The 23,540-nt window shown below is 50.1% G+C and overlaps 1 long non-coding RNA gene across 1 annotated transcript in view; it reads right to left on the reverse strand.

The window, feature by feature from the left end:
- Positions 1-23,540, reverse strand: part of LOC128135282 (uncharacterized) — a 407,736-nt gene that overhangs the window by 15,308 nt on the left and 368,888 nt on the right. The window lies entirely within an intron of this gene.

Genomic DNA, 23,540 nt, shown 5'->3' on the forward strand with positions numbered 1-23,540 from the left:
CTCCGAGTTATTAATAATCACTAATCATAGACTCAGATTTCTGTGCTCTGTAAATACGTATAATCAATATGTGAAATTAAGGAAAGGGAAAACAAAATCACATTTAAAACCAAGATCTCACAAGTTCTTTGATTCCACTGAAATTGTAAACTCTCCTTTTACTGACAAACTCAGAATTTTTTAGATTTCACAGTGTCAACTTTTCCTAGCACAGGGAGACAAGCTGCATTCATACAGTGAATGACCTGATAAATTCTCTTTAAACTTAAAGTCATGCTAAAGTGAGATCTGGACAATAAATTTGAAAGATGCCTAGCGTATAGTGGTAGAAAATAGCATCTTGAATGTATTAGCAGGTACAAAGATCGCTTTTTAAAACCAGCTCATTGTCTGCTTATGGGCTCCTGGTGGAATCTAGATGCAAGAGGCATCTTTTACTAATGTTTTCTGGAACAATAAAAAATATAAAGCCCAGTATCTGTTTTGCCATTGGGTCCTGCATTTTTCACCCACCTGAAACTCCCATGGCGTATGGAATGCCCGAGAAAGATGGGAAGGAGCCATAAATATTAAGTGATTGCACAATGGTGAGCACGCTGCAGTTCATCTGCACTGGTAAAGGCAAGACCTGCACATAAAGTTCCCACTCCTGTGAGTTATGGGTCATTTGCTCATTAGTGAAGTGACTAATCCAGTAGTGAAGAGGATGTCTAGTGAAAATAAATTGCATTATACTACTGACTGCTGTGATGGATTCTTTATATGGTCTTTGTGTTATCGTTCAGAGGACCCCTTTTACCCAACCCTTGGTGTTGCAGCCATGTTATAAGGAATTTTATCAGAGCAAACAGGAGTCTTCGTAAGGCAAGAAACAATAGAACAAGCAGGAAATAAATAATAACTAGATAACCAGGAAACAGCACTAACACAATAGATGTTCAGTCATTAGTTTAAACTGTCACATTTGTCCTGAAATGATCAGAACAACCACAGTGAAGCTGCAGCAGCGAAGTTTACAATAAATCCACGCTTACACATTTTGAAGGCCACTTCAGGAGAGTTAGAGGAATAAATAGGGAAATCGGGGGCTAAACTTGATGTTGAAAGTAGGTGAGCTGGAAAACGTTTTCAAGCATTTAAATTCCTTAAAATTTTCAAAGCTGAAAAGAAACATTGCTTCACTTACCCCCCATTTATAATGACCTAACACTAATATGATAATCTAGATGGGACGCTTAATTATGATGGGGTTTCTTTCCCCACATATTGTCTTCCCAGACGCAGTTTAATGAGGCAAGTCTGTTCTGCCATTTCGGTTCACATGAGTGGCACAAGATAGTTTCAACGTATGGAAGTATCGTTCTGCCGCTGTCCGATCACTGCTAAAATTTTACTGATTATAGATCATTTAACCAAACTACATTGATTCTGGATATTTGAATTAATAATATTTATGGAAACACTGTAAACTCTGAAAACTAAGGTCATTTATGACAAGGTTTTGTTATAATTCACCTTCTTTGGTGCACATAGGATGAAGAAAAGCGATGGGTAGATTCGGGTTTGCTTTGTTACCTATTAATCCTTACCGACACATAAGGATTTTGCGTTATACTTGTAGCATTCTGACTGTTTCTTCCACTTTGATTTCTCTTTTATACCTCTTTTGTTGGAGATGCTTAAGAGCAATTCTACCATTTTTTAAGTAAAACAACCTGTAATAGTAAGCGGCAAAGTTCTGCTTGCTTCACTTTGCAGCTCTCAGAGTTAAAGCTAAGTTTAATTGGAGCTAATCTGAGTCATCACCAAAAAAACCACACACTTTTTTTCCCTGAACACATTGCCATACAAAGCAGAGAGAGATTTGAGTTTTTAATTGTTGTTGTTTATGACCCTCTCTGGTAAGGCTTGCTGAATTTTTAATTATGTGCTTAACAACTGGAACAGGCTCCATATATTACTGCATAAAAAGTCTCCCTTGATCGCTTTCTTCCAAGTTACATAGCAGCCTCGATCAGTGAAGGTGTGGGATTGCTTTCCTGACATTTATTGAATAACCATTATTTAAATTATTTTGCTTGTTTCAATGAATTTGTCATACATTGTATTTTACAATAGATTCCCTTTTCGCTTGTTATTTACATAAAAATTGCAATGCTCTGTTGCCAGAAATAAGGCAATGAACACACGCATGTAAAAGTAAAGTGCGATTCACCCCAAAACCAAAGATAAGCGGAAATACACTGGAAAGTGCAAATTTTTAATTTGCTATCAAATTGTATTTGTAAGAAATATTTGAAATTAAAAGTATTGTCATAAAAAGCAACCCCGAGCATCTCTGTTCAAGCATTTCTAATTCATTCCAAATTAATCTGATTTCACAGGAAAAGAAAGCTGTAGTAAAAATAGCCTTTCTCAGCCTAGCGGCATGAGGCATAGTGGTGTAAAAGGCCTTGATCCACAGCCCACTTGAAGTCATGACAGTGACATCATTTAGCCTTGGATCAGGGCTTGAGCAAAGTCTATATTGGATTTTAAACATCTGTGAGACCAGAATCTAGCTCAATATACAGATACTGTATCAACTGCACTGAAATGTCTTTCTCTGTTTTAGCAGGATCAGAGAACAGTTTTACCATTCTGCATCCGTACCTGTAAAACAACAAGTTGCTTTTCTGAAGAAATCTGAGTAGCTGGCAATTTAGTCCCCAGAACTATTTTCTTTCACATTTTCATCAAATCTATCATTCAATCTAGGGGGAAAAAAAAAACAAAACAAAAATACCCCAAGCAGGTTTTTTTAATAACATTTTTATAGTTTGGAAATGGCAGAGAATTCTACTCTGAAAAATGAAACGGGAAAACCACAATGCTATATATGCAAACAGAATTAAAATACCTGAAGGTTTGCTTTTCCGTGGTGTAGACATTACACAATAACCAAAAGTAATTTAAATTTCATCATTATCATGCATTTGTAGGGTTTCTTCAAAAGTTAAGTTGATAGTTAATTTAAGATTGCTGACTTAGATCACAATACAGTAATTAGACAAAATTAAAGTAAAAATTGAAAGAAAATGAATCAAGTAATACAATACATTGTGTAGTACCTTTTCCACGGGCAACTCCACTGATAATCTTACAGTGCATGAATTATCAGGGAAGAAAAACGCTTTGATTACACAACTCTGTTACAAAACTATCTTTGAATTAAGGTGGCAATGTGATAGGTGCTAGCTTTCACTGAAACTACTACGTGTGTTTTTTACACCTACTCTGCAGATGTATTTTTACATCCATTTTTATTTAAAATAGGTGAAAAATAGTAAAGGTTTCGAGGACTTCAGGGTGACTCGCAGTGCTCCGGTGCTTCGGAGGAATGCGGTTTGTTACGTATCGCTTGCTTAAACTACATGTCTTACAGTAAAATAATCATTTGAAAGACCAGAATAAATCCTGGGTAAAAAGAGTTAACGCAAACATTTTGAAGTAATTCTGTTCCTTCTCTGAGCACAAGGTGAAATGAAACACAGAAGCAGGAAAAGAAGAAACTGTATTTCAGCAGAAGGGGTGTTCTTGTCCCTTCCTGGCATCACCGCTCTCCCGTAATTTTTTATTTCCTAACTGGGGGGCGGGGGTTGATCATTTTTCATGAGGGTGATTTTCTCAGCTATCCCTTCCGCATAATTTTAAATGGAAACTGGAAGAATAAGAAAAACAAGACAAAACAAAACCTAAACCCTGTGTGCTCCATTTGCTGAATATATGGTTTTCTTCTTCCCCTTGCGTGCGTGTGCCAGATGGCACTACGCTGGGTTGGATGATCATAAACATGAAAAATACAGTCAGTGCGCGAGCAGAGATAACTGTGCCTGAACGTACCGGGGCTGGGGCTGGTAGGGGGGAAGGGGCAGAAGTTCCAGCTGTGAGAGAAAAGCAAAGTTCAGCTCCTCAAGGGAGGAGCTGCTCTTGTTCCCAATTAGCTCCCGTTGGTGGGGGGACGGGGGGCCGCTGGGGAAGGAGCTTGTCCCTAGTTTTATCCCAGCACCCTGCCCAAGGGGCAGATCTGGGGCTGTTTCCCTCCTGGCAGAGCCGAGCCCGTTAACCTGGGGTGATGGGAACTTGTTGGGTGCTGTGGAGGGACAGCCTGAGCGCGGGCTGGCCAACCCAGCTCCGGGCTCTCAGCCCTGGGGCGTGAGGCCGGCGGGCTGCGGAGGAGCGGGGAGGTCCGGCGGGCAACATGGGTCGGGAATAGGGCCGCTGGGGGAGAGGGGCATGGCCGGGCCGAGGGTGGTGGGGTGACCTTGTGGACCCCTGTCCCCCACCCATGGCCTGGGCCCTGAGGACGTCATCCATCCCGCCATCGAGTGGGAGCTGCGGTGTCCACAGAGGGGAGGGACCCCCGCCTCCGCGCAGCCCCACGGCAAACACCTCCACGGTGTTGCTGCTCCTCTTGGAAAGCTGCTGCATCCTCCTCCTTCACAACCTCCTTCTGGAAGTCCTTTAGCAGAGATCCAGACGGAGATGCACCCACTTAGAGCGACAGGGCATATGGTCCCTGGCCACGTGCATTGCTGGTGTCCTCTGTGTAGGCATTGCCTGCACAACATGGCTTTTCCTCTGGGTTTCTGCATGCAAGTTAGCAAGTGAGGGGCCCGGAGGGTACCTGAAGCATGCCCAAGACCTCCTAGGGCATAGATTTTGTCTAGCAGGTAAAGTTTTAGGGTGGTCAACTGATAGGGGAAAGTGGCTTGGAGACATCTGTTAACAAATACCTGGCAGGGAAGGGTGCTTACAGTGCATATTGTCCCTGTTGAAACATCTGTATGAGGCAGGTAGCAGTCTGAGTTCCTGCTGTTACTCATTTGACCAAGAGGCCGACTCGGTTGAAAACTGGTTTTCTTTTAACCCAGTACTTGTCCTTGGAAAACTCTCTCTGGTGAGGGGAAAGAAACTTCCAGCCAGAAGATGAAATGGCACCTACGCAGTAATTTACTTGCCCCGTTCACTTCAACCTCTCTTTGCTTTAGTCTACTACTCTCATCTTTTCCTTCTTACCAACACACTGCATTCTGAAAGGGGCAAACTTAAATTTAGGAAGCTAATCAAATCACAGTGGATAACTTTAGTTTTAAATAATTCCATCCTTTGCTTCCTTTGTAATTTACGTGACATTATTACACAATGCATTACCCAAGCAAAAGGGAAAGAGCCAGCTTAAGGAGTGGGAAAGCAGCACTGAATTATTCTTGGTCCTGCAAAGAATGTAATTAAGAGTTTCTTAGGTCAGCTCTCTCAGTCCAATGAAACTGTCTTCTCTGTTCCTGCATGAACGCTAAATATCGTCCACACTCAAGGGTGACCACTAAACTGTGCGACCGCTCCGCCTATGAACTAGGCAGCGTCTGAGGCTGGCTATGGCATTATCCATCTCTGTAGGCTCGCTGTAGTAAGGCTGTTGTTGGAGAAGAAGCTTTGGATTCACTAATTCCTGCGAGAGAAGAGATGGGGAGGAGGGAAAGGTAACCCCCCAACTAAGATACCAGTGGCACAGACCTTTGCTCCTTGAGCGCAGGCTCCTGACATGAGGCTCACCACATGGTGATCACAAATGTCACCTACAGACAAAAGAAAATGAAAAGGAACGGTAAGTGAAACATGGGCAATGGTTGAGTCCCTGGAAAATGCACATTAATCATCTGACAGCCCTCAGCTTGACTGCAGTGAAAGTTCGTTTCTCATGGCAGGGCTAACTTTGGGACCAGTGCTGGGAAGCAGAGCTGGAGCAGGGCTGGCAGCGACATTTAGGAGCGACAACTGCATGAGTGTATTAAGAAACCGAGTATTCAAAAAACCTCCTAACGGACCCGTAAATACCCAGCTGAGCTGTTGGTTTAACCGCTCGCAAAGACACTGCCTGACTCTCTCAAAGCCCCGTGTTTCTTAAGTTTTGGAAGCAATTGTGAATAAATACTTCCCTGCCTGCTCACAGCGACGCTTCCTCGGCGTTAGCTCATTAGAGTGCCTGAAAGAGACCCGACAGAAAATAAGTTAAAGGCAACTTAAATCATCATCCAATTCGACTCTAAAAACAGCAAGAAAGGCGAGGCGTTCACCAAAAGGTTGCAAAAGGCATTTAGCGTCAACCGCTCCACAGTTATTAGGAGCGCGGGGAAAGGGACTGAGGGATGTGAGAGGGCAATGTGGCTGGGATCCCAGTCCCCAGTTGTTGGGTTGAGGGTTTTTTTCCCTTTTTTTTCCCTTTTTTTTTTTTTTTGGTGACTTCGAAAGATGTCACGGCAAAGTGAAATCTTTGCAGAGGGCTGCTCATGCATTCAGACTGTAGAGTTTTCAAAATGTGATGTTTTGCAATGATGACATTAGAGTAGCAACCAAGGGTCCGAGACAGCAACGCCTGCTGCAGCTGGGCTTCGCTTTGAAATGCCCAAGACAATGGGGGCCACTGTTCTCCATCGCTTCGCCTTTCCATTCCATTTGCATAGTCTGTTCTGCCTGATTGACCAGCTTGGGCTGTCCAAGGGACCAGCATTGTTCACAGATCACTTCAAGATGGCACAGATGACAAGATTCAGGTGAGAGATGAAGTGGGATGATTCTCAAATGCCATAAGAAAAAGCTACCCTGGGAACTTTTAGCGCAAGAGAAATAGTTCGAGAATTGAAGCAGTTAAAGGATTTTTTTTTTTTTTTTTTTAAGAAACTGATCGTATTTGGAAATACGCTGCCTTGACACACAAACTAGTAACAGGAGGTTTGTGTGTTTCGTTGCGGTATTTGGTTTGGTTTGTGTTTGGTTGTGTTGTGGGTTTGGGTTTTGGGGGGTTTTGGGGTGTTGTTTGGGTTTTTTTGTTCCATCCCAGACCTCACCTTCCTCCGGCTAAGATGGGAGCCGTGCCATTGGGAACCTTTGTGAATCAAAGTTTGCTTCCTAAAAATCATAAGACGACAATAAATAAAGCTCATCGCAGAGGCGAGTTTCGAAATTCCTCGTTGCCTGCTCCGTAACTAGGTGCCAGGATTAATTAGTTAATGTTCATAAAAGCGCTTTCGACATGGAAAACCCTCCTAGGGATGCAAAGAGCGGAGGAAGAGCCGTGAGCCAGCCCGGCGCAGGTCGGGCGGGCCGGCGGCGTTCCCAGCCCGGGCGGCGGGCAGCGGGGGGAGCCTGGATGGAGCAGCCCTCCTCTTCCCGGGAGAAGCTGCAAACTCCCTGCTGGCCCAGATCCCCGGCTCAAATGTCATGGTTTGGGCTTTTTTTTTTTTTTTTTTTTTTTCCCCCTTCCCTCCCCACGCAGGTACTCCAGTAAACACACACACGGCAGCGGCCCCTAAAATGAGTTTCACTTGGCACCGATGTTTTGACTTCATCTCAAAAAGACAAAATCTTTGTCATACAAGTATGTTTTCCCTGGAGGGGTTTCCAGCACAATTTGCTATAATTTCTTTACACCTAACGGAACTGATGGGATCTGAGCAGTAAAATATATTCCCACAGTAGTTTCGCTCTCTCGCACACTCTGTTACCCTCCTGGGGTTCAGCTCACTCTCTAGTATAAATATTGCCAATAATTGTGCTAATACGGTGTTTCGCAGAAGGAAGCAGAACTCTCTCCTCCTCTTACAGCAGACCTAAAGCCACGCGACTTCTGCTTCATCTCTCGGTGTATTCTCTCCTAGCTGCTCGTCTTTCCCCTGCAGCGACTAATACACTTAATTACATGATTTACAAGAATTGCCAACAAGGTCCCAGGGGCTGCTAAAGCCCGACACACACACAACCCCCCCGGCGAGCAGGGCGTAAGGTGCGCGCCTGTCCCTGCAGCACGGGCACCTCGAAGGGAAGGCGCGGTGGGCAGGACTCGGCTCTTCAAAATTATCCAAAAGTTCAGGCCCTTCTCCACTGTTTCACCCCCCCCACAGACCCCTTTCATCTTGTCCTAGGTTGGGGCGGTCGGGGTTTTTTCCCCTCCCCAGAGAAGGGGGTTAAAAGCTGCCGAGGAAACTTAAGTGGCTCTGGAGTTTGTTTAATTTCCCTCCAGTGTTTACTGATAATTCGAGAGACGCTTATCTCGGGGAATATAACGATTAATACAACCGCAGGTTTCCAGATAAGTGATTGTGATGGAGATTGTTGGCGAGAAAATAGACAATTATCCGCTGTTAGCTTTACATAAAGATCGCATTAACTTGAATTAGTTATCAGACAAAAGAACATCAGAAAGCTGCACCTTTCTGCCAAGGCAACCGCTCGCAGGCGGTGCGCTCCGCACAAGCAAACGCACCGCCGCCTCCCCAGCATCTCGCCAGCGTGGAATGGGGGGGGACGGGACCCGGGGGGGGCCTCACGGCAGCGATACGCCACGCTCCTGCGGAGGGCGAGCCCCGGGGCCGGGGGATCGCTTTAATCTCTCAGCTGCCCGGCCGGGCCGCTTGCATTTCCAGCGGGGGAAAGGAAGGGGGACGCGGGGCGGGCGCTGGGGCGGGGGGCTGCGCGGCCCCGGGAAGAAGCGGCGGGGCTGATCGCCAAGGAAACCTCGCTGAAAGGGAAGGGGAGAGCATGTGGCTATTAAAACACCGACACAATAATAACATTAGGGGGAGAGAGAAGAAAAAAAAAAAAAGAAAAATAAAAAACCATAATGATAACTTGGAGGCAGCTCGCCATTTGCATATGAAACCAGCGGCCAGAAGCGCGGCAGTCCCCTTGCCGCATTATGTGCTCGGCGGTCCGAGGTTCCCCCCCCAAGACTGAAAAGCCTTTTGATTATTTCTCCTCTCCCTAGGAAAGGCTGATTCCTCCGTAATTGATAGCGAGGAAGGGCCGTAATTAATTTCGCAGCGAAGTAAAGTGCAGCTTCTTCTCCCGGCTGGAGGGGAAGGGCTAGGAGAGAGGAAAAGAGGAACTCCCCCCGAGAACCCCCAATTAAAGGAAATCACGCCTCACCCTCTCCGGCACCGAGACCCCCCCCCCCCGGCTCCCCGCCACCCCCTGGCCCCCCGGGGCGGCAGGAAGGGCCCGGACCGCCGGCTGCTTTCGCCGGGGCAGGGAACATCGCCCGGGCGTTTGCGGTGCGGGAGGGTTCTGTGGGAATCGGGCGGCTCGAGTAATTGGGGGGGGGGGGTGCACTCTCGGCTGATTTCTCTCGGGAATTAAAGGCAGTCTTCAAAACAGGGTGTTTGTTAGAGAACTTCAGTCGGGAGGAAACCTGCCATTTCGGATCAGTGCCTTTTCTGTGCTGGATTTCCAGACAGACCCTTAAGCACCGTGTTTATATGGGGAAGGGAAGAGGGACGCGGGGGCGGGGGTGGGGGGGGGAGAAAGGCTTTTCGTGTGTGACGGGGCAATAGGGAAAAAACCGGCAAGGTATTTCAGGCGTCGGGCTGAAGCCTACCAGCTGCGGGGGCAGAAATCAGCTGGGGGGCGGACGGGCCAGGGGCACCCCCGGTCCCTGCATGAGCGAAGGGAGCGGGGAGGGGGGGGTCAGGTGAAGCCACGCTGCTCCCACCCGGGACGGAAAGCCCCGGGACCCGTCCCCAGCCCCGGGACGTGCCGCTGCCGCCGCCGGGTCCCCGCTGAATGGAGCGGATAATGATGCCCGGTTCCCAAGGCAGGCTTGCTGCTGCCTGGTGAGCCTTGGATTTGTGTGGTCCGAGCCTTTCCCAGCTTGTCCCATTCTGTCACCGGGATAAGGGGCTCCCTCGGCTCGTTTGCACCTGCGTCGCTTTTGGCTCCTTCAGGAATGCGCTGAAGCTTGTAATCAGCTTTGTGAAGCCATTGAGTGCACGGCTGAGTGAAACTTCCAAAGCTCGCAGAAAACTGGCCCGCTGAATAGGAGTCAGCATGGGGCTTCTCTCCAAGCCCCTGGCCTGCCAAATTCCAGCAGAGCCCCTCACAATCAGTCCACACAAGCTTTACTGCTCTCCCCGCACTGAGAGAAGCGAGAAAAGAAAAGCTAAAATACCAGTCACCGAGGTTAGCGGTTTGTTCCCAGATTAATGGCAAACGCCTCTCTCCCTGATGCAGCTAACCAATTCACTCCGGACAAGTGTGTGTACATGTAGATATATATATATGTGTGTGTGTGTGAGTATACGCGCATATGAATATGCATGCATGCCTACGTGTATAACAAGAACAGGAAGAAGGAAATAAGGGAGCGGTATTAATTTCTTTACTTTATACGATGACCGCAAAGGCTTTTGTGGCAGCAAACAGGTAGCAGGCTGCCTTGCCATCTCGCAAGGTCACGCTTCTATCACTTCCATCTTTTCTGCACCGGTATGGTTTTAAGGCCCTGAGTGAAGGTGACCCTCAACGGCGGTTTCCATCCAGAGGTGATTGACTGCCAAGCAAAACTCCACGGGAGAGTTAAGAGAAAAGCAATGGGCGGGTTAAAAAAATAAAATAACATAAAAATCACCATCACCACCACCAATACACCCGATTGATGACGACTCAGAGGGCCCAGGTGTGAAGTTTTCACAGGGCACTTGGTGCTCTCTGGTACTCGCAGGGTGGGTTTGCCATAGCCCAGGGTCGCAGCTCCCCCCGAGCTGGGGACAGAACTGGGGTCCCCCCGCCCCGCCGTCCCCAGTGCGGGGGGAGCGGGGACGCTCCTCTGCCGCCTGGATCTCTTCCACCCCCGCGAAAACCAGGCAGGGAAGGTCCCGCTGGAGGTAATCCCCTTCTTTTGAGCATCCTTAACGCTTGCGACGTGTACCGCTACGTTAAAACTTTCTCAGCATCTGATTGCACAGGCGGGAGTGACGCTAAGCAACGCCGGAATACGTAGCACGATTTCGTCATACTTTTCATCCGGGTTCTGAAAGCCTGTATGTGGTTGAAGGTTCGCATTTATGAGGGCAAACAATTATTCGAGTTATACAAACACCTTGCTCTCCGAAGCAGTCCTTTCACGGCAAGAAATGCCGCAAAATACCCTCAGATCTGCTAAAATTGTAAGGCAAGTGCACTGCGGCATCAAACCTGAGTAGAGATCAACTGAGCAAGGCTTTATCTTCCCAGCTTGGGACTTCTTATTCCACATACGTCCTTCTACGCGAAGCTAAAACGCTGGAAACAACACTGGCAGAGCATTAATAATTTGCAAGTCCTCCTCTTGGGCGAGTCTAAGGGGGGGAATGGAGACTTCCAGCATTTCCAGAGACGACGTCACCTGAAGGGCTTTGCCATGCCTCTTAATTCCGTCGCGGACATGGTGTTTTCTTGACGCCCACGCTGAAATAAGCGCGGCAGAACGGACAAAGCTAACTCCAGAGAGCTGGTAGAGGTTTCCCGTAAATTGGGCGGGATTTTGCCCCCCTGGGCTCTCCTGCTTGTGGCATCTTCGCAATTAGCGCGTTTTCAGGAGCGTCCCGCAGATCGATGACGGCAGCAGGCGCTTTCGCCGCCGCCGGGTGATGAGTTTGTAAGGGCTCAGCGGTGAGAGCCCGTTGCCCAGCAGGCGACCGCCCAAGATAATTCAGCAGCATCAGCGCACCGTGTTCGGACCCCCAAGTCCCCCTGAAGGATGACGTAACCCCCAACGTAAAGACTTAGGGGGAAAAAGCATAGGGGAACACGGCTGACGTTGAAGCCTCGACCCTTCAAACCGCGGCGGCACAAAACCTCCGGCCACGGATGGTTCAAAGGCACACCTCTTTGTGCCTGCAAAGTTTCTCTGCTTTTTGGAAGTTCGAGGTGCTATTTTCGACCGTGTTGCTTCTTCCAGCCATTCTCAGTGACAAGTCATGAGGATATGCAGTAATTCAGAAATTAGTGAAATTTTATTCTTGGTGGGGGCGTTGGATTAAGAGGCTGGGAGAGTGTGAAACAAGTCAACGTGTAATTGTATGATAAGGCTCTCACGAGGAATTTATTGGCCAAGTTGCTATTTCTATTCCTTCCTAATCTCGTTTAGCACATTCATTCTCTGCAATCTGTCTCCATAATCTTCTGTGACAGAATGGCAGCCAATAGAAGCATGCATGTTTGGAGAGAAGAGAAAATATGCAGAGGCGTGATAAACTGATGCTAATTATCCATATTTAGGACACCGAGTGCAGAAGATCAAGGTTTACAAATAACAAACCAGAGCCAATGATGATGGCTTCCTAGTGAGGAATATATTGGAGGGGACAAGATAAGGGTTTCACATGCAGAAGAGATTTATTGGTCAAAGGGTTCACCTTCCACTTTTCCACTTTTATATAGCAGTAAATTATTTGGGCTAAATTCACCAGAACATTACTCTTTTATTTGGCAATGTGCCATGACTTGCTCTTTCTTTGTGTCCTTTCAATGCAAATCCTTGTAGTGTAACATCAGTTGATAAGAAACAAATAATTGAAGTAATAGGTAATTCCCTTTAAATTGTGCATATAGGACAGTAAGGTAATCATCTAGTGTAGAATGAGACCGGAGTATAGAGCAGATAGCTGAAAGTGAAACAATATCCATCTCGGCTATTAAATTACATTTGTACTAGAGAAAAATAACCTGCAGAAGACTTGCAGGTTGGACAAGAGACAACACTAGTCTAGTCACCTTTAGACCGTTTTCCTACAGATTTCTCAAATTTCTTTCACTTTAAAAGACGGCTCACCACCATTTTTTCTTGCTTTCTCTTTTCCCTTTTTTTCTTCCTCTTTTTTTTTTTTTTTCCCCGGGAAAACTAACGTTTAAATTAGGGATGCTGCATTCTCCTTTTAACAAGTGTTGGCTCTGAGAAATAATAAGGGAATTCGCTTTGGCAATATCTGCGTCGTATGGTTGAGGGTCAGTGGAGTGATCTTAGTAGTCTGCAGTAATTGTATTGTAAAGTTTCCAAAATGAGAATAATATTGGTTGAGTTTATGTTAATTTACAAGTTCAGAAAGTATTCTGTACGGTGCCAAAAGTTCTGTTATTTCCTATTAGCACCTTGCTGCCAGGTGGAGATAACCTGTTCTTTGAGAAAGTTGCTAACTATTAAATCCTATGTCAACACTCCTTGCTTCCCTAGCTGTATTTTTCCTGTGTCGGTGGCACGACGATACTCAGCAAAACACAGAACCCTGCTGCTGGAGCAGAAAATACACGTCTCAGAGGCGCTTTGTTTCGGGAAATTCTTCAAAATATCTCTCATTTGATATAAGGAAAGAGATTTCTTCCGTGACTGCTCGTTTAAGACGAGAAATTTTTCTGGCCTTTTTTTTTTTTTTTTTTAAACTGCTGAATGACTCTGGATTTATTTCTCTCCCTCTCTGAGGTATTCCTTTAAATCAGTTCCTATTTTGTGTCTTGTGCATGGGCAAAAATACTGGAGCCCCCAGCTTAGCGTTTTCACAACTTTCCTAAAAAGGTTTCCAAAAGCAGTCGTGCTTTTCCAAATTCCCTCAAAATGACCCAAACCACCCCTCTCACAGAAAACAAGGTAGGCAAGCAGACGGGCTGCCGCTTCGCTCCTGGAAGTTGCCATTCGGTCGCCACCGGCCAAACCCGAAGGGAATCGGGAGAGAAGGAAGCCTGCGGAGCACCGCAGCTCGCCCCGAGGGGGCCCGATCCCGCCCCCACTAAAATCAACCAGGGGCCGGACCCTCCTCTCCCACTCGGGAAAGGGCAGCGTGGGATGGGGGGGGCAAGAAGCCGTTATCTCCGCTGCGACGCCGTAGCCTGACCCTGGGGGGGCGGACGGGGACGTGAAGCCCCCCCGCCCCGCCCGGCCTCCCCCTCTCCCTCCGGACCCCGACCCCCCTCAGCCTGCGGGGGGGACACGGGGACCTGAACCTGCTCAGCGAGAGAAACACGGCCATGGGACGGCGGTCCCGCGGGGGGGGGGCAGTCCCACCCCTTTCTGTAAGAAAAAGTATCGGGCGCTGTCGCGGAGGGGGGGGGCTGTAGGGTAGCCGGGTCCCGCACTTCATTAGATGACGTTTGACTCATCAGGCTGATTCGCAGAGTGAGGAACGGCCGCCAAAGCCTGAGCCGGGTTTAATCAGGTCGGGGGGAGGCAGGGCTGACCCCCCCTCCCGCCCCGCTTTCCACGCAAAAAGGCGCTTTTTTTTTTTTTTTTCCCTCCCCCGTCCCGTTCGTAGGAAAAAGGCAGTCGTCTTCCACCGTAAAACTCCGGGAGTTTTTTTGAAGGAACATTTCCCAGTTCGGTTCGTCCCCCCCGGCGAGACCCTGCAACCCCCCCCTCAGCCGGCGGTTCGTGCTAACCGAGGTGTGCGCACCGGCGGGGGGACCCCAAATCCCCTGCGGGGGTTTTGTGGCTGCGCTTGCTGTGGGACGTCCCGGGAGGGAAAGGACTCCGTTCCAGGTGTTGGCCAGCTGTGCCGCAGAACAGGAACGCCGCTTCTGTAACACGTTTTCTGCCCTTTCTTCAAGTTTTCATTATGACGTCAGGAAATAAGGATGGGATGTTCCCAAGGAAATGACGCCATGACATGTATTTATGAAGCAGTTGCTGTCTGCACCCTGGCAGATTTTTATTGAAGGTGAAGGACGTTCGGGGTTTTTTTCTTTTCAATGTATATTAGATTTTGCTGGTCAAAGGAGGTCAGCAAGAATATCCTGAGGAGCAGAGACCGTGTTTTGAACAAGGGACTCCGAGTTTGGCCCTTCACATGAAAAGAGGTTTACCTTTCAACTGTAGTTATCTTCTTCTCTTACTCAGCACCTAAGGCTACTCTTAGATGATAAATACAGCCGTCTAACTAGGAACCCATCGTAACTGTGAATACACGAGCACCTGATTTAGGCATTACGGAACATTTAAAACATGTTTAGTTTATCTACCCGGAACTACCCACTAAATAATACAACTAAATTGTTCCGAATAGCTCGTCTGGTCGCCCAAGGACGTCTTTTGCAATAATGCCATTTCATTGCTTTCCTTATCTTAAATATCTGGGTCTGTGGCACGTTTATCGTGATGTGATTGTCCAACGGATCTAGTGAGCTTTTGGTCTGCGACTCCTAAAAGTGAGAAGATGTTGCTGTATTCAGGAAAATCATGCAGCTGCCTGGTCAACGCAAAACGATTAGGAGACGATTTGTCGCTATGCTATGACCCCAAAGTTGGTCTGCTGAATGGACCTTTTGGATGGCGGGTTAGCAGAAACTTCCTCAGCTTTGCTAGAAAGTCAGAAACTGAGAGGAACATTAACAGATGAAGTGCTTTCGGGGGGAAAAATGCATGTTCTGCTCTCATTTCTTCGTTCTTTCGGCTATTCCGCAAGACACGTCAGTAATGATGTGACACCGGAGCATGGGAAGTCCCCGTTTGGAAAATGCACTTCATGCCTGTATCCCTTCCTCTTCACCCTTAGGGCAGTTCAAGACACACGGCTGAGAAGTTCGTTAGGCTAAACTCCACGCTTCCCTTGTTCGGCTCTTCTTTTTTTTTTTTTTTTTTTTTCCCCTCCCAAATTTTAATCTTCCTGAGGTATATTCTGGAATCTGAGATTCACAGTTCTCCTCCAGACCTCTCCGTCCTGAAACAGGCAGGCTTCAGCTCCCCTACAGCTGTGTATTTTCAAAGGCGTTTCCCACCTAGTTTTCTTTTTTTTTTCACTGTCCTTCAAGGTAGGAAATACACGTGTTCACCGTGACTCGACTGCACAAGCATCTTGGTTTTCGCATTATTTCCTACGTTCTAACATCGGGGGGGAACCACGCAGCCCTCACCCGCCCTGCGACTGAAAAGCAATTTAGAGGAAGGTAGGACTGATAATGCACGAAGGCACAGATAATGAAAAAAAAAACAAACCAAAGAAAAACTTAACCAAAGCAAAGCCCCTTTCTCTCTTCTGCTACCCACAGGTACCACGGAAGGTAATAGGGAAAGCTAATCCGACCACTTCATCAAGTGATTACTCAAGATTTTTTCCAAAAGATAAAGATATTAACCTGTGTGTAAATCAGGACGGGGAGACCATGGTTGGGGTGTAGGTAACTCTGAGGCACGGGAGATGGTTTCAGAGCCCCCAGCTTTCCGCACCGGGTCGGAATAGTGTCTTCATGTCGATACTTCGTTTTGAACTCCCATGCCTGGAGTTTTAGGTCTCTCCTCCTGCCTTGGGCTGCTTGTGTTTGCAGCTCCAAGCCTGAAGAGCCTCTTACTTCGTTCTGCTAATCTGATTAGGATTGAACTATCCTCTGTCCAACAGTTCTAGCAAGACAATCTTCCCATACACTACTTCTGCATTGGAGTTAAAAAAAGCTGAATTCAATACTTCTGAAATTTGTGCCAGACAATTTTGGGGTAGGAAATAAACATCTCCCTACTTCCCCCGCACCCCTCCCGCACCCTCCCCTCCTCCCCGTGGGTAAATTATACTGCCCCAAATGTATGGTGCCTTTGTTCACTGCTAGTTCCTAGTTGCTATGGAGTTTAACGCCTTGGTAAACTATATTTCACCTCCTCCCGGTGAAAGCTATTCTTTTCCTAAATGCACACTTTGCAGACTCCGGCCCGTCCCCCCTGTGTCGGCTACCCTTCCCCAGCCCACGCTGCCCTGCCCCGGGCTGAAGCCGCGTTTTCCCGCTCCTTGGAGCTCAGCTCACCCTCTAGCACTTGCCCAATTGTTTGACCACCGCCAGATGCTCTCCTGCTTCTCCTCGGTTTCATTGTGTCCTCCCCTCCCTTTTTTTTTTTTTTTGAAGTTTTCTGAAGGATAGTCCCTCTATCTGAGAGCCGCAGTTAACCGTGGCACACGTCTTCTCCAAATCAATGAGAGGTGCCTGGGCTGAAAGCGTGGACAATGGGATTTCACCGAGCATGAAGCATCTTACCCCCAAACCCGTCCTGACAGGCCATGCTAAAGCACTTGAATGACTTTCTTGAAACGAGACCTTTCTGAGGGCTCCTCCCTTCAGGGAATTACACCGTCCAGGAAAGATAGGCATGAAACTGCACAGGGGCACCCCAAGGCTTTGTAAATAGGACAAGGGGGGTTCTTTGTCGCAAGGCCCCACTGCTTCCACCCCAAAGCCAGGGCCCAGCACGCTTTCCCTGGGCCGCTGCTCCTCACTCCACACCAGCTCCAGGCAGTTTAAAGGATGGGGGTTTTCTCTGGCCCTTTCCCTTGGGTACCTCCAGAGTTTTTGACGGCACATACAGCAGTGCAACTCAGTTCAGCCAGCTCCTACTGACTTCTGGCATATCTTACAGAGGCATCGCTAGAGCTGTCCCGGTTTTAGGCATGAGGACTAGGAAGGACTTCCAGGTCGCCTGCTAGCACCCCGTACCATCTCGGGCATGCGGCCACAGGCGCAGGCCCCGTACACCGCACTGCTGTTACAGCAAAGCTCCTCGAGAGTCTCCAGACTTTAGTCTGCCGACCTTCACTTTTGCAAAGTTTCTTCCAACAGTGGAATGGCTGACCGCATCTAAAAGGGGTTTCCCTTCAACCTCTGCTAACGAAAGCCTCCCATTACATCTGTACCTGCTGGTGCCTGCGCCCTCGGCTCCTTCGCCCTCCCCGTCGGGGCTGCCCCTGTCTCACGGCTCCTCCTGACGTTATTCTGCAGCAGCAGGCCAGAGCCAGCAGGCAGGCAGGCAGGCAGGCAAGGCCCTGCCAGCCCCGTATGCATAATCCCTGCTTTCCCTACTGGGGTCGGCTCCCACCGCTCCCCCACTCCCCTCGCTGCAACCGTCACCGTTCACGCCAGCCGTCCTCCCCTGCGTGCCCGGCTCAGAGCTCTGCAAGACCCTGTCCCACCAGGTTTTGTCTCCTCTGCCTCTCTTTTGGCCTTGCCTCTCCAGAAGTGACTTTTCTGCCAAGCCAAGCTTTGCTGTCCAGCTCCTCTCCTCCCCAGCCGTGCAAAACCACTTGCCCCAGTCCTCAGTGTCCCCCCCCACCCCCCCAGAAGCAGCATCCACCCCTAACCTCAACACCAACCGACAGGGACTCGCTTCATTTTGACCCCAACCTCCTAGTCCCTGCCTGCCCCCCCACCCCGGTGCCCACCCAGGCCCATCTCCTTTGGGTCCCCTTTGGCTCGGACGACATACACACAGGGTGCTCGGTGTTGGGGGGGGGGGGCAGCTCCTCGCTTTGGGGGGTGCTGTGTTTTCTGGAAGAAGAGGAGCCAAAATGCGGCGAGGTGGAGGGACTGCTCCCTCCCCCCCCCCCCAAAAATAGTTAGCGTGTGTCGTCATGTGTTTCCCCCCGCCCGTGCAGTGTCTGTGTGCGTGGGGTGGGGGGGTGTGTGTGTGTGTGTGCCCTCCCTCCCCTCCCGCCCCCGGTAGCCGTGCAGCAGATGGCCTGCGGTCCGGGGGGGCGGCGGCTGAACGCGTGAGTGGAGCCGGGCTTTGGTCCCAGCCCGGGAGGGTCCCGCGTGGAGTTCAAGAAAAGCCTTTCCCGGCTGACAGCAACACGCTTGTTTTTCCCAGCTATCTCGGCCCGGCCCCCCCCGACTCTCACGCCTGGATATCCCCCCCCCCCCCCCGCCGCCCCCTTTACCTTCCCCCCCAACCCCGCTCGTCGGTGCGGGGCCAGAAGGCTGCGGCCGGCAGACGGGGCGAACGGCAGCATCCTCCCCACCGCCACCCGCCTCGGCCCCCCCGACCTCCCGCGGGGACCTTCTCTTCCCACCCCCTGACCCCCCCCCCCCCAGGCTGTGGCGTCTCCCTTCATCCCCCCCCCCCAGCTCCCCCCTCCGCGAAGGGCTCTGGTTTCGCTGGCTGCCCGGCCGGCCGGTGCCTTGCCGCGGGAGCCGTCGGTGTTCCGCCGGGTGATTGTAAACGGGTTTGACTGGCCGTTGATCTCGGGGTCAGGGCTCTCCTCGCTAATCCCTCGCTCTCCAAACACCGGCCCCCCCCTTCCTCCTCCTCCTCCTCCTCCTCCCCACGCTCTCCCTCCCTCCCTCCCTCTCCCTCCTCCCCTCCTTCCACCCCCGTCTTCCTCTTGCATCATTCATCCGAGCCCCTCCGACGGCACCGGGGGCACCGCGCTTCGTGGGGCTGCAGCTCGCAGACACCCACGCACACCCCACCAACCCCCCCCCCGCCCCCCAGGCCCACTGCTCCACGACCCCGGGGGGGACTTGCTTAGCGAGGAGAACCTTTCCCGCAAGATCAGCCCCCTGCGCACTCACCCGGACCCCCAGACCCACAGACAGACCGACAGACAGACACACACACTCGGACGCTGCCCGCCCCCACGGGGCTGCCCCTTCCCGGCGCTCCCCCACGTGTTGCTGAGCGAGGGAGGGAAAGGCAGAGCCGGTGTCTGCCGGGGGGGCGGGGGGAGCAGGCAGAAAAAGGGCCCCGGGGGGGTCGGTGGGTCCCCGGGAAAGGCGGGGGCGGGAGAGGGTCGGCCCCCGGCCCGGCAGCGCACCCCCCCCTCCAGGCTAACGCCTCCAGCCCGCGGGCAGCTGCCAGCTCCCGTGTAGTAGCCGAGTTTTACTCTACAGCAAAGCTCAGATTAGCTCTTTCGTTCGGTTTGCGGCGGCGGGGGGGGGAGGGTGGTGTTTTGTGGGTTTTTTTAATTTTTTTTTTTTTTCCTTCCGTGGCAGTTCACGCAGGATAATAAAAAGCTGTAACGGCGGCAGGCGTTCAGGTGCCTCCCGCCTGATGCTGCCTGCATGGGGCGCAGCTGGGAGGGAGGATCCTCCCTCCATCCCCCCCCCAGCCCTGCCAAGGGGCATCTCGGGGGGGTCCTGGCCCCGCTCTGCCCCCCCCCCCCCCCCGAGCGCCTTGGGGCTGCGTCCTCACGACCCCCTCCGCAGATTTCTAGAGCCGTCCCGCTTTTTTATCTTCACGGGCAATTTCATGGCCCCCTCCCCCCGTTCCGTTGCTCCCAGAGGCCCGGAGCCTTCCCGTCGATGCCCCCCCCGGGGCTTGCTGCGGTGTGACTCCGGTTGAAGGCGCGGAGGAGTGGAGCTGGAGGGAACGGCTTTTCCCCGGGGCCCAGCACCACTCCTACGAGCTCAGAGAGCCACGCACGGCAAAAAGGAGGGAGGTGGGGAAGGAGGGGGGGGGGGGGAAGGGAAGAAAAGTGGAAAAAAAAAAAAGAGAGAGAATCGCTGGGAAAAGAGCTGTGGAGTCCAGGCCAAGTTTGCGTTTTGGCTCGAAGTTTGGAGCGGATCAAACCTGTTATCGCACTGTGCCTCCTGTCCTCCTGGCTCCTCTGCCACCGCCCCCCGCCCGGGGCAGAGGGACCCGCCGGCACAGCGCTGGCCGGGCGGGGGGGAGGGAGGGGGGGCCGCGATCCGGCTCCCGGGGGCCCTCACCCCCAGCCCCCCAGGCTCCACGCAGCCGGACTCCGCAGAGAGGGCACCTCCGCCTAGCTCCCCTTCGCCTTACGCCCTGGATTTTCCTTCCTTTTACTGAAAATGAGATTTTTTTTTTTTTTTAAGTCTTCCACATAGGTGATTTTAATAGCTCTGTCAATCACGTTATAGGAGGAACATTTCATACAATTTTAGATGTAATGTACTTAAACCATAAATCGCTTAAACCTATTCTTAGTTTTGCATATTCAATTATTCTCTTATATATAACCCGCACAGCAAAAAGCCCGGAGACCGAATTATTTTACTGTACCTAAACCCAACTCGTCTGCCTAGCAAAGTTGTCCTAACTTTGTCTGCCTGCCCAAACGTGAAGTTTAACTCAAATTAAACTAAACCGCCAAACCAGTAAACCACGAACAGGAAAAAATTCTTCCCTTATGGTGTTTGGGGGGTTTGGGTTTGGTTGGGGGTTTTTTGGGGGAGGGGGGGTGGACATTCGCGGAAGGGATTGTATTTCTTTGAAAGGCGGGCTGAGAATATTCGCAGCTTATTTGAATGTAGCCGAGATTGGGTCTGTTTAATCCCCTTGTGTTGAAAGTGCAGGTATTCCTATTATTCTAGGCACAACGCCATTGAGCCGCTAAATTGTGAGGGGAGGAGGGAAAACTCGTTAAAAGGAGCTCATTTAGAGAGTCGTAATATTTCTCTTTTAGGCGCTTCCCCCTCGTATTTCTGTTGTTTGGACGCGTGCAGATGTTTATTTGCTCTTCTCCCTTGGTCGCCCCAACGCGCCCGTTGCATCAGTTGTGCTCAGCGATACAGGATCGTCTCGCCGGGGTTTTTCTCTTCTGCATTGTCAGTAAATGTGATTTTCAATAGCTATGACCCTTAAAGAAAAGGCACGTAACAAGGTTGCATCAGATGTATACGCGTCTGCATGTGCACACGTACACACACACACACACACTTCTCTTCGGTCGTGATGCTATCCGTAGCGTGTAGAGATAGGTATGAGTACGTACACACATGATGGATAACGCGTTTCGAGAAACAGTTCAACAGGTACTCAGCTTATTCCGCGTATTTAAAGATACGCCTGTTAATATTTTAAGTTACATATAGGACCCTGCTTGGCCGGAGGCAACCACGGCCACAGAAGGTTTCTCGCAGGTCCCTGCTCGCTGCGTGCCCAGTTTGCCCGCGGAGCCTTCCCAAACGCAGCCCGCTGCCCGCCCCAGCCCGCGCACACCTCCCTTCCAAAAGGCTCGGAGAGTTGCAAAAAAATAAATTGGGGGGGGGGGATTTTGGTCTGAAATCAATAGCTTCCGTGATAATTTTGCGTTCGCTTTCGCGATTTAAACAAGGCGATCGGAATGACTCCGCAGAGTTCTGTATGTCCATGCACACACAGAAACTGTATGGTAAAGCGCAACCTCTAACACGGACCGAAACCGCTCCTCGGTACCAGCGAACACTTCCCCGCTCCCGCACGGACGGAGGACTCTTTCCCAGCGGTAAAAGAGGGTTTTAAAAGCCCTACAGCCTGCTGCGACCGACACTGCCGCCCGGGAAGTGAAAAGTATTTTTTTTTTCTCCTTTTGTTTAAGCAGTTATGACGAATGTAAAAATGTATTTGCTACAGTGTGATATTTAAACGCAGCGCTTAACGCTGTTGTTACTCCCGGACGAAGTTTACAGCAAACTTTGAATTCCCGCATATCAAAAGGCACCGATCAACAGCTAGGGGTGGGGGGAGTTAAAAATTGAAAAAGTCAAATCTCAAAGCATCGAACAACCTTTGGCAATGACCAGGTGCGCATCGGCGTGCTCGACAGCTTTCGCACCGGCCGCCGAAGCCGGCCGCAGCCCGCCCGGGGCGGGAGCGTGTGCCCCCTTTGCCCCCCCCTTTGCCCCCCCCGGGACGGCCGGCGGGGCCGGGGCCGCTCCTCGGCCCGGGGGTTTAGAGGTCGTTTTTCTCTTCGGGACGCTCAAACCGAAGCGCTTTCGCTTTTCATGGTGTTAATTAGAGGGGAAGCGGGGAGCTGGCCGGTGCCTTTCGCGTCCCCCCCCCCCCGGGGAGGTCGGTGCCCCCCGGGGGGCCGGCGGGGACTCCCGGGGGGCAGAGGCGGGCAGGGGCGGGCGGGGGTGGGCAGAAACGGCCCCGGGCAAGGTCGGGACCGCCAGCCCAGGCACACAGCCCGCAGAAGGAAGGTTCAGGGCTAGGAAGAGCGGTCCAGCGAGCCGCCTTCCCTCGCAATACGGAACGAAAAGAAATCCACCGGCTTCGGCCCCCCCTCCCCCGATTTACAGGGACCGGGAGACACCGACGCCTGCTGCGGGACTGCACTTCATGCCGTTTGCCGCTCCGGTTTAAAACCTTCTCCCCATATTCGAGGTTTACCTGCTGTACGTTCAGGCGTACCATGGTAATAAACACAACCGTGTTCTCCGGTTAGGTTTTGGGGGTTTGTTTTGGTTTTTTTTAAAAAAAAAAAAAAACAGGTGACTTGTTCCGCTTTGAAATTTATTTAACTCAAAATTGAATGCATCCTTAGGATTTCTGTTTAGCAGAAAGGCTTTTTAGTAAACTATGTACACAATCTGAATTCCCTCGTAACGCCTAAATAAAAATTATTTCACAATGCATTTACAAGAAATGATACAAAAAGAAAACAAAACCAAAGAGAAAAGAAACAAACAAAAAAAATATGCAGATACAATAAAGTTTTACAAAACCTGGAAACAAAAACATTGCAGCCTCCAAAAGAAAAGAAAAAAGTTTTATAAATAAACAAACAAATAACAAAAAACCCAACCCAAACAAAAAAAAAACCCAAAACGCGAGAACATCTACAAAAAACTTTTAAGTGTTGTTTTGGGTTTGCCTTAGTACATGAGTAATAAATGAGAACTGTTTCCCCATCAACCTCGAGTTAATTAGGCAATAAAAAGCCTTCGCAAGAAGCGATCCGTGACTGAAATCGCAGCGGTTCCGCGCGGGCTAAAAGTTGGCATCGCCTACAACTTTGTGTGGCTATTATTGATATTTTTTGTCTCTTCGCCGTCGTTTCCCGACCCCCCCCCCTACTTTCTCTTTCCCCCTCTCTCTCCCCCCCCCCTCTTTTGCAAATAAACGCTCTATGTCTCTTGGGTGAATGATAAATACTGTACAAAAAGTCTCGATAAAACACAGAAGTTCAGTCTAAAACTAGTTTCATAAACTAGTCCTTCTAAAAAAAAAGGTAAGTAAAGCAACCGTTACCTTTTTTCTCTCTCGTTATTATTATTATTATTTA

Source organism: Harpia harpyja, chromosome 22 (genome assembly GCF_026419915.1).
Source record: "Harpia harpyja isolate bHarHar1 chromosome 22, bHarHar1 primary haplotype, whole genome shotgun sequence".
NCBI lineage: Eukaryota > Metazoa > Chordata > Aves > Accipitriformes > Accipitridae > Harpia > Harpia harpyja.